This window comes from Arachis duranensis, chromosome 3 (assembly GCF_000817695.3).
Source record: "Arachis duranensis cultivar V14167 chromosome 3, aradu.V14167.gnm2.J7QH, whole genome shotgun sequence".
Lineage (NCBI taxonomy): Eukaryota > Viridiplantae > Streptophyta > Magnoliopsida > Fabales > Fabaceae > Arachis > Arachis duranensis.
The window spans coordinates 114668042-114679136 of record NC_029774.3 but is presented as its reverse complement, the minus strand read 5'-3'; the positions used below and the strand labels follow the sequence as shown (position 1 = coordinate 114679136).

At 34.8% G+C, this 11095-nt stretch overlaps 1 non-coding gene across 1 annotated transcript; it reads right to left on the bottom strand.

Annotated features, from left to right (window-relative positions):
* Window positions 1-10626: 10626 nt before the first annotated feature.
* Window positions 10627-10734, bottom strand: LOC127746091 (small nucleolar RNA R71). Its single transcript, XR_008007711.1, has one exon. It is a non-coding gene; the product is annotated as a small nucleolar RNA R71 (small nucleolar RNA).
* Between the last annotated feature and the right edge of the window lie 361 nt (window positions 10735-11095).

The window sequence follows — 11095 nt, the reverse complement described above, 5'->3', positions numbered from 1 at the left end:
AGGGAGGAAAATGACTGTTCTTCAAAAGCCAGATGTACGTGAATTTCCCAGTTGGAAATAGGTAAAAGGTAATACTGTGTTCTATTGGTAAGTATATCCCAACCATACTTGCAAGATTTGAAAAGACAGTAATATTAGTTAGAAGTAGAATATTTTGGAACAGTTGTTGACAACTAAACTCTTCTCTAGTATTTTTAGAATAAAATATTTTTAAATTTGATTCGATTTAAAATGAATTAAATTAGAAATGAGTAATTGTATATGAATTATGTAAAATATGAATTGACTTATTTAAAAATTGATAATGATTTGATTTTGTATTTTTATCTCTTATTAATCATATAATTTTTTAGATCACCAATTAAGGATAGCAAATAGAATATCCACCCATCTTGCTAAAGTACGTCCCATAAATGGGACTCACCCATCCACCTAAAAATGTGTTGTTCAAAAAGTTCACCGCATGGGTTGTCTTGTTGGGCTCATAGCCCATGACCAAAACAAAGGTGCACCCCACTCGCAGTTGGTGGGTTGGTCTACAAGAAAGATTCTTTTTAAAGAAAAATTTAGATTGGAATTTATAAACTGGAAATTTGAATAGAAGCAAATCTTTTTTAACAACTCTACAATCAAATGTTCAACGTATTGTATTTCAACAACACAAAAATATTTTAAACAAAAAGTGACAAACTGACAATCTTGCAAAGTTCAGTAACCCGTAATTATAAAATATTCCAAATAACATATATAATTTAGTGTGTTCCAATTTTTTTTTTAGCGAAATTCCACTTCGATCCCTAACTATTTCGCTAAATCTCATTTCGCTTCTTATCGATTGAAAAATGACATTGTGGTCCCTAACGATTAACTCCGTCAGACATTTTACCTTCTTCGATAATGTTTTTATCCAGAGCTAATAGGTTTTGTCTATGTGTCACGTTAGCTGATGACGTGTCAAGGAACTATTCCAAAGGACAAAACATTTCTTGCCATGTCAACAATATACTACAGTAAAATAAGACAATTAAACCTCTAAAAATTTTTTTAGGAGACACTTAAATCCCTAACTAATTTAAACATAAACCTATAATGAATTATAAAGTAGAACACGTATCCCTAAATTTTAATAAGTCATTGTATCTGCTGCTGTACTAGTTATTGCCTTATTGGCCTTGTTTGATGACATGTGTAAGAAATGGTTGGTGTTACTTTTATCACTTTGATTGATGGCAATATAAATATGAAAAATTGATTTGGCCTATAAGAATTTTCAGGTAATGACCAATTAATGCGCTGATCAATGACCTTTGCAAAATTTATGATTTGAAGGAAGTTAGGAAACTTGTGAATGAAATGAGTGGGAGAGTTTTAAAATCTAACAAGTTCAAGTTCACAATAATAAATGAATATTGCAAAAATAGGGACATAAAATTTGTATTGGAGATCAAGAAGAAAATGATTGAAAGGGATTGAACTTTATGAGGTAGCTTTTGCTGCATTCATATAAGGACTTTATAGAGAAAAAAAAAAGAGAGAAGGAGGAGCAAGGAATTGTGGTTGTCGCCAACCAAAGCCAGCAACAGTGCAGCAAATACAATAACTTGTTAAATTTTAGGGATATTTGTCCTACTTTATGGTTCATAACGAGTTTATGTGTCTATGTTTAAATTAGTTAGGGATTTAAATCTCTCCTAAAATTTTTTTAGGGGTTTAATTATCCTGTTTTACTATAGCATATTGCTAACACGGCAACGGGCGTTTTGTCCTTTAGAATTGTTCCTTGACACATCATCGACTAACATGATACGGAGATAAAATTCGTTAGCTCTAAACGGAAACATTAACGAAGGGATAGAATATCTGACGGAATTAATCATTAAGGGCCACAATGTCTGTTTTGTCGATTTTTAGCAAATCGATGGTGGTTTGATATCTAGTGGTCTGGGAGCGAAACCTACTCCTCTGTGCGAGTACCAATTTTCTAGAAGTGCATCAAAGCATCTCCGATTAGACAAGTTTCGACAATGAAAATAAAACGAATTTGTAAAATGTTAAATAATATTTAAAGATCAAAGTTTTCAATAAATAAAGACATGGTAAATGAAAAGACTTATGCCAAAATCAAAAGGAAACAATAAACAGTGCCTTTAATTAAATCAAAGAACTTCAAAGTAAGTCAGAGAATGTTGGAAACTAAATTAAACAAAGAAAATAAAGAATATAAATAACACTTAGCGAATAAGATTAAGTGAAATTGTTTTTCCAAACAGAATTGAATTTAAAAGAAAGAAGAAGGTGGAAGGAACCCTACAGAAAAAGGAAACTCGATCGCAAACTCAGGAATTCGCTGGGATGTGAGAGTGCTAGAGTGTTTTTCTGAGTAAAAGTTCCAACCTTTATTCCCTAACACTTCATAATATTTATAGGCTATCTTACATAACAGTTAAATAAAGTACAATTAATTACAATTAAATGAGAAATTATAAATTTGAAATACAATCACTTTTGGTAACTGTTCCCGCTGCATGATTGAAGATATTTCTAATATTTTCCTCGTGTGATAAAAGTAACGAACTTTCCCACTTCCACCAATACTCGAACAGCTCTTCAAAAGCTCTTCCTAATTGCTCAAATCGAGACTCTTGCTCGATTTGGCTTTTTCGATCGGCAATATAATCGAAACCCCAAATTAGCACCGATTACCTTTAACTTCAGCTCACACTCGTATCTTCTCGAAAAGACCATATAATTTGTTTCGATTCAACTTACTTTTATTGAAAATATTTTGATCAACAAATTGCCCCCTTGGATTAATGTGGTTACTTTCGATAATATTATCGATAAATAAAGCACTTAATCCAAAAGACGTCCGTTTTCAAATAAAAAATAATTATCATTTAAAATCCATTACTACTGCCTCACTCGACACGTCTCCCGAGACTTACGCTTTCTCTCTCTACCACTTCATCTTCGTCGTGAAGTTACCTCAATTCACCTTAACAGTAATGGCTACAGTAGTACTTTAAATTTTTCATTTTCTTCTTTGTCTGAATCTCTTGAACTCCTCATTCTCTGAACTCTCCTTGCATCAAGAATTTTTCACAAAATTCCCAAACTCCTTCAATTTTTCTGATAATGGCTTGTTCTTCCTCTCGTGCCACTACTCAAGATAAGGGTAAAGGCCACGCAGTGACACCACCATCTTGACCAGCTCTTTGCATCCTTAATCAAATCAACAATGAAATCATTGATGACCCCCATTTACCAATCAATGATACCAGGATTCTTATCCCCTTCACAATCGGTACAGATACACACTGCTTCCTTGGGTCGATTGAAACTCTTGAAAGGATCAACAAAAAGCTTTCTTTCTTTCCTAATGCTGAAGGAGAAGATCTATTGATAAATCAAGCTTTTAACATCTCTCACTCCATCAACCAAAAACCCTTTCGAAACAATCCGAAAATTAAACCCCGAGGGCTTGATTTTATAACTTGGTACCAACGCCTCGAATCCATAAAGGGTGCCACTTGGGGAGCCTTAGGAATACAAGAACTGTTAAGGATTTCCTACTTTTCACTCACCACACATCCTTGGATGATTGGAGCAGTGACCTGTTTCTGGAACAGAACTACCAACAATTTCCACCTTCTTCCTTGTGGAATGATCAGTATGTCTCTTCTCGACATAGCTGCTATTACAGGACTCCTTAAATTCTCCAGACTGCACCCCTGACATGCAACCTTAGCACCAGTACAATATCACATCCAGCACCTCATACAATGATTTCATTACCCATAGTATGGGTGCGAATGGTATAGAAATCACTGATGATAAACATGTTGCCTTCTTGTTTTACTGGTTAAATGCAGTTATGTTCTGTTCCCGAAGCGTTCAAATGTCAAAACTCTTTCTTCCCCTAGCCGCTCTTTTACATGAGGGGAAAATTCTCAACTTGGCCAAGCTTCTTCTCGGACACATTTTCGAAGAATTTAGCCTACTTGTTTGTGACCTCCGGGATAACAAAATAATCAACACAGGAGGTCCATTCTGGCTTCTTCAATTATGGCTAAATTCCATTTTTGAAAACTATATAATAAAATTTGTAGGGGGCAACACTGATAAACAACACATTGAGGGTTTTCGTTTGTCTAATTTCAAACCCAATTTTCCAAATGCCTAATCAGATGAAGACAAATTTTCGACTGTTTTTTCTCTTTTTCATTCTTGCAGAAATTTTGATAATGATCAACTCAATTTCACTCCTTTTTTGCGCCGTAACTGTGGTCCTGCTTGGCTTGATCGTTTGCTCTTTCCAAACACTAATGAAGAAAGTGAACTCGCAAATCGAACTTGGGCACATCTATTGGCTGTTCAAGTCATACCAATAGGGCTGCCACAGTACAAGAAGGAAAAGTTCAAAATAACCTTGTACGCCCCTAATTTAATTGCAAGACAATTGGGATTCTCTCAGGCTATCCTAACTCCTCAGCCTCGGCACAGTGAACCGTTCTGTCAAATTACACTAACCTCTCAAGAAGATTTCAACACTTGTCTCTTAAAAAATAAAAAATGAAGAGACCGTTTCAAGTTCTTGATTTATGAACGCAATTCATTTATCACCAAATCTTGCCTTGAATGGTGGACTACTTATTACTCAAGGTATACTCGCACTCTTGAAGACATCCAGCAAACTGCCATTCGAGCATCTATTACTGAAAACTCTCCAAAAAGAACACACAAAAGGAGAGCTGAAGCTGCTCGACCACCACCACATAAAATCAGAAGGACTCCTACTAGAACTTCTCGCAGAGTAATTCTTTTATTCATAACTCTACATTCAAATTCGAAATATCCTTCGAATATCACTATTATACATTTTTGAAATATAATTAATTCTGGATCTCGAACAGCTTGTTTTACAATCATCAAGTGAAAGCGCTAATGAAAATGAACCAACTAAGAAGGATTCTCTTGCTGCTTCCTCTCAGTCAGAAGATGCAGCTGATTCTGATCCCAGCACTCAGTTAATACTAAGATCCAGAATTCCTCAGGCAACACATTCATCACTATCTACTTCTTACCTAGTTTAAAAATGAATCTTAAACTCATAAATGTGTACCTTTTATATTAGCCCATTAATGTTGCCCAGACGGCTTCTTCTACTGGAGCTCCCAATCAACTAATATTTTAACAACAAAATGATCTAGAGCACTCTACATCACATGATTCAATTCAATTCATAGGATCCTTGCAATCAATTCCTGCTACTCATCCACCTCCTCTTCACACAACACAAGTGATTGATCTGACAGAAAATCCCCTGCAGCATTCTCCAGAAGAGACTCATAGACTTGAATTAACTTCACCAAATAATCAAGCTGCTTTTACTGAGGAAAACCAAATAGTCCCATATTCTGACTCTGCTTCTAAGGCTGCCGACACCACCAATTCAGATTCTTCTCGATTCAAGGTGTTAAAGACCCCTCCAGAGTTGCAACCTGATCCTTCACTCCAAACTTCTCCAGGACCAAGACCAGGGATATCAAATGTTCCTATCACTCCAACCAGTGCTACTTTGGAAGATCTGACTTCTGTTTTAAATAAAATCATCCAAGAAAATAAGGTACCAGTGCCTGCACCAACAATTTCAAGACCTGTTACATCAAAGCTTTTGATTGAATTAGATTCTACCACTTAGGAACAACTTCGATCACTCATCAAGCTCTTGGATCATCCTCCAACCACTTGGGTTAATGATCCAATTCTCAACCAACTCTTGGCTGATATTTTGAAATTCTCTTTTGAATTCCCAACAAACACACCATATTCTGCTTCTATTCAAGAATTCAAACTACTTCTCAATGAGAGTGTTGCATCTCAGTTTCAACTTCAAGAAACTGAAAATGAAGAAGCCATGACCAAATCAAAAATAGACAATGTTCTTGAAACTTCTCAACCCATTCAAGCTTCTCGTGAAGAATTCGATCAGAAAATTTCTCATGCTATCTCTGTCCAAGCTTTCCACGATCAGGAAGAAGCAAGACTCGAAGCAGAATTGACTCAAATTCAAGAACAACTTGCTACCATTCGCCAAAATCGAGCCACTATAGCCAAACCCCTTGCTGCAGCCCAACAAGAGCAACATCTCCTTATCCAGAAACTTGTCTCACTTGATACTGAACGAGGAGAATATGAAAAACAACTTGAGAAAATCCAAGCCGACAAGTTCAAGCAGATTGAAGTGCTTACACTCCTGGAAAACAAGAGAACAAAACTGCGCTCCGATTTGGCAAAACTATTGGCACCTTGAATCCCTTTTACTTCTAACTTTATTTTTAATTTTACTTTGTAATGGTTCTTATTTTTTTGAACTTTCCGTATATGTTAACTTTCTATGCTTGCTAACAATACAAAAGTTTCAAGTATTTTCCATTAATCGAGTTAATCACTTTTTCTGACTCAATATTTTTAATCTGATAGGCATTCCCGGAATATGTACCTATCACTTGAAAGGGACCTTCCCAACTATAGGACCACTTATCCAGAAATATCGATTTCTTTTCCATAGGTAAAACAACTTTCAAAACTAATTCGCCTATCTTGAAAGATTTTTCTTTGATTCAACGATTATAGCTTCGAGCAACACTTTCTTTTTGTTGAATTACATTCTCGAGTGCCAAAATTCGCTCCGAATCCAATTCATTCAACTCATCAAACATTGCATTCCAATAATCATTGACCGGCAAATCATTCTATTTCGATACTCTTAAAGTATTTAAATTAATCTTTAATGGCAATACTGCATCATGGCCATATACTAATTTATAAGGTGAAGTCCCTGTTGAACCTCTTAGTGAGTTTTGATAAGCCCATAATACTTGAATTAAAGTCTCATGCCATATTCAAGGCTGATGAGCGGATAATTTATACGCTTTTTGGCATTGTTTTTAGGTAGTTTTTAGTAGGATCTAGCTACTTTTAGGGATGTTTTCATTAGTTTTTATGCTAAATTCACATTTCTGGACTTTAATATGAGTTTGTGTGTTTTTTTGTGATTTTAGTTATTTTCTGGCTGAAATTGAGGGACCTGAGCAAAACTTTGATAAAAGGCTGACAAAGGACTGCTGATGCTATTGGATTCTGACCTCCCTGCACTCGAAATGGATTTTCTGGAGCTACAGAACTTCAAATGGCGCGCTCTCAACGGCGTTAGAAATTAGACATCCAGAGCTTTCCAGCAATATATAATGGTCCATACTTTATTCGAGATTAGATGACGTAAACTGGCGTTCAACGCCAGTTCCATGCTGCATTTTGGAGTAAAACGCCAAAAACACGTTACAACTTAGTGTTTAACTCCAAGAGAAGCCTCTGCACGTGTAAAGCTCAAGCTCAGCCCAAGCACACACCAAGTGGGCCCCGAAAGTGGATTTCTGCATCAATTACTTATTTCTGTAAACCCTAGTAACTAGTTTAGTATAAATAGAACTTTTTACTATTGTACTAGGTGTCTTTGACAGTATAGTCTCTTGACCATTCGGTCTTTTGATCATTCATGGGGGCTGGCCATTCCGCCATGCCTGGACCTTCATCACTTATGTATTTTCAACGGTGGAGTTTCTACACACCATAGATTAAGGGTGTGGAGTTTTGCTATACCTCGAGTTTTAATGCAATTACTACTATTTTCTATTCAGTTCAGCTTATTCTTGTTCCAAGATATCCGTTGCACTTCAACCTGATGGATATGATGATCTGTGATACTCATCATCATCCATCCTTATGAACGCGTGATTCACAACCACTTCCGTTCTACCTGAGAACGAGTGCATATCTCTTGGATTCCTTAATCAGAATCTTCGTGGTATAAGCTAGAATTATTGGCGGCCATTCCTGAGGATCCGAAAGGTCTAAACCTTGTCTGTGGTATTCCGAGTAGGATTCAGGGATTGAATGACTGTGACGAGCTTCAAACTCTTGATTGTTGGGCGTGATGACAAACGCAAAAGAATCAATGGATTCTATTCCGACATGATTGAGAACCGACAGATGATTAGCCATGCTATAACAAGAGCATTTGGACCTTTTTCACTGAGAGGATGGGAAGTAGCCATTGACAATGGTGATGCCCTACATACAGCTTGCCATGAAAAGGAGTATGAAGGATTGAAAGTAAGAAAGCAGTATGTTGCAGAGATTCAACAATGACAAAGCATCTCCATACACATATCTGAATTTCCACCAATGATTTACATAAGTATTTCTATCTTTATTTTATGCTTTATTTATTATAATTTCCGAATACTCCATAACCATTTATTATCCGCCTAACTGAGATTTACAAGATGACCATAGCTTGCTTCATACCAACAATCTCCGTGGGATCGACCCTTACTCACGTAAGGTTTATTACTTGGATGACCCAGTGCACTTGCTGGTTAGTTGTGCGGAGTTGTGAAGAAAGTGCTGAGTTAGTAGATGCGCATACCAAGTTGAATGCCATTGTTAGAGATCACAATTTTGTGCACCAAGTTTTTGGCGCCATTGTCGGGGATTGTTCGAGTTTGGACAACTGACGGTTCATCTTGTTGCTCAGATTATGTAATTTTCTTTTCAAAAAGTTTTCAAAAAATTTTCAAATTTTTTTTATTTGTTTGCGTTTTTCAAAAAAAATAAAAAAAAAATAATTTTCGAAAAATACAAAAAAATCATAAAATCATAAAAATAAAAAATATTTTGTGTTTCTTGTTTGAGTCTTGTGTCATGTTTTAAATTTGATGTCAATTGCATGTTTCCCTTTTTCTTGCAATTTTCGAAAATTCATGCATGTATTCTTCATGATCTTCAAGCTGTTCTTGGTAAGTCTTCTTGTTTGATCTTGATATTTTCTTGTTTTGTGCTTTTTGTTGTTTCTCATATGCACTTTTTAATCCATAGCGTCTAAACATTAAAAATTTCTAAGTTTGGTGTCTTGCATGTTTTCTTTTCTTGAAAATCTTTCAAAAATAAGTCTTGATGTTCATCTTGAAATTCAAAGTGTTTTTGGTGTTCATCTTGACATTCATAGTGTTCTTGCATGTATCATGTGTTTTGATTCATAATTTTCATGTTATAAGTCATTTTTTTGTGTTTTTCTCTCTCATCATTAAAAATTCAAAAATAAAAAATATCTTTTCCTTATTTTGCTCATAATTTTCGAAAATTTGAGTTGACCTAGTCAAAAATTTTAAAAAAAACTTAGCTATTTCTTATAAGTCAAGTCAAATTTTCAATTTTAAAAATCTTATCTTTTCAAAACTTTTTCAAAAATCAAATCTTTTTCTCTTTTTTTTTATTTATTTTCGAAAATTTTCAACTTTGATTTTCAAAATTTTTTTCTTATCTTTATTTCATAACTTTCGAAAACTTTACTAATAATTAATGTGATTGATTCAAAATTTTGAAGTTTGTTACTTTCTTATTAAGAAAGGTTCAATCTTTAAATTCTAGAATCATATCTTTTAGTTTCTTGTTAGTCAAGTAATCAATTTTAATTTTAAAAATCAAATCTTTTTCAAAATATCTTTTTCAATCATATCTTTTTAAAATATCTTTTTCAAATCATATATTTTTCAAAAATTTGATTTCAAAAATCTTTTTTAACTTCTTATCTTTTCAAAATTGATTTTCAAATCTTTTTCAACTAACTAATTGACTTTTTGTTTGTTTCTTATCTTTTTCAAAATCATTTAACTACTTTTCTCTCCCTAATTTTCGAAAATCACTTCCATCTTTTTCAAAATTTTCTTAATTAACTAATTATTTCAAATTTTAATTTTAATTTTAATTCTTCTCTTAATTTTTGAAAATCACTAACCCTTTTTCAAAATTAATTTTCGAAATTCTCTCCCTCTCATCTTCTTCTATCTATTTATTTATCTACTAACACTTCTCTTCATCTCAAGAATTCAAACCTATCTTCCCCCTTGTGTTTGGATTCTTAACTCTTTTCTTTCTTCTATTCCTTTCTTCTTTTACTAACATAAAGGAATCTCTATACTATGACATAGAGGATTCCTCTTCCTTTTCTATTTTATTCTCTTTCATATGAGCAGGAACAAGGAAAACGACATTATTGTTGAAGCTGATCCTGAACCTGAAAGGACTCTGAAGAGGAAACTAAGAGAAGCTAAATTACAACAAGCCAGAGACAACCTTACTAAAATTTTCGAACAAGAAAAGGATATGGCAGCCGAACCCAACAACAATAATGCAAGGAGGATACTTGGTGATTATACTACACATACTTCCAAGTTTGACGGAAGAAGCATCTCAATCCCTGCCATTGGAGCAAACAATTTTGAGCTGAAACCTCAACTAGTTGCTCTAATGCAATAGAACTGCAAATTCCATAGACTTCCATCAGAAGATCCCTATCAGTTTTTAACTGAATTTTTGTAGATCTGTGAGACTGTTAAGACTAATGGAGTAGATCCTGAAGTCTACAGGCTCATGCTTTTCCCTTTTGCTGTAAGAGACATGGCTAGAACATGGTTGGACTCTCAACCTAAAGATAGCCTGGACTCTTGGGATAAGCTGGTCACGACCTTCTTGGCTATGTTCTTTCCTCCTCAAAAGCTGAGCAAGCTTAGAGCGGATGTTCAGACCTTCAAACAAAAAGATGGTGAATCCTTCTATGAAGCTTGGGAAAGATACAAGCAGATGACCAAAAGGTGTCCTTTTGACATGCTTTCAGAATGGACCATTTTGGATATATTCTATTATAGTCTATCTGAGTTCTCTAAGATGTCACTGGACCATTCTGCAGGTGGATCCATTCACCTAAAGAAAATACTTGCAGAAGCTCAAGAACTCATTGACATGGTTGCAAATAACTAATTCATGTACACTTCTGAGAGAAATTCTATGAATAATGGGACGCCTTAGAGGAAGAGAGTTCTTGAAATTGATGCTCTGAATGCCATATTGGCTCAGAACAAAATGTTGACTCAGCAAGTCAACATGATTTTTCAAAGTCTGAATGGATGGCAAAATGCATCCAACAGTACTAAAGAGGCATCTTCTGAAGAAGAAGCCTATGATCCTGAGAACC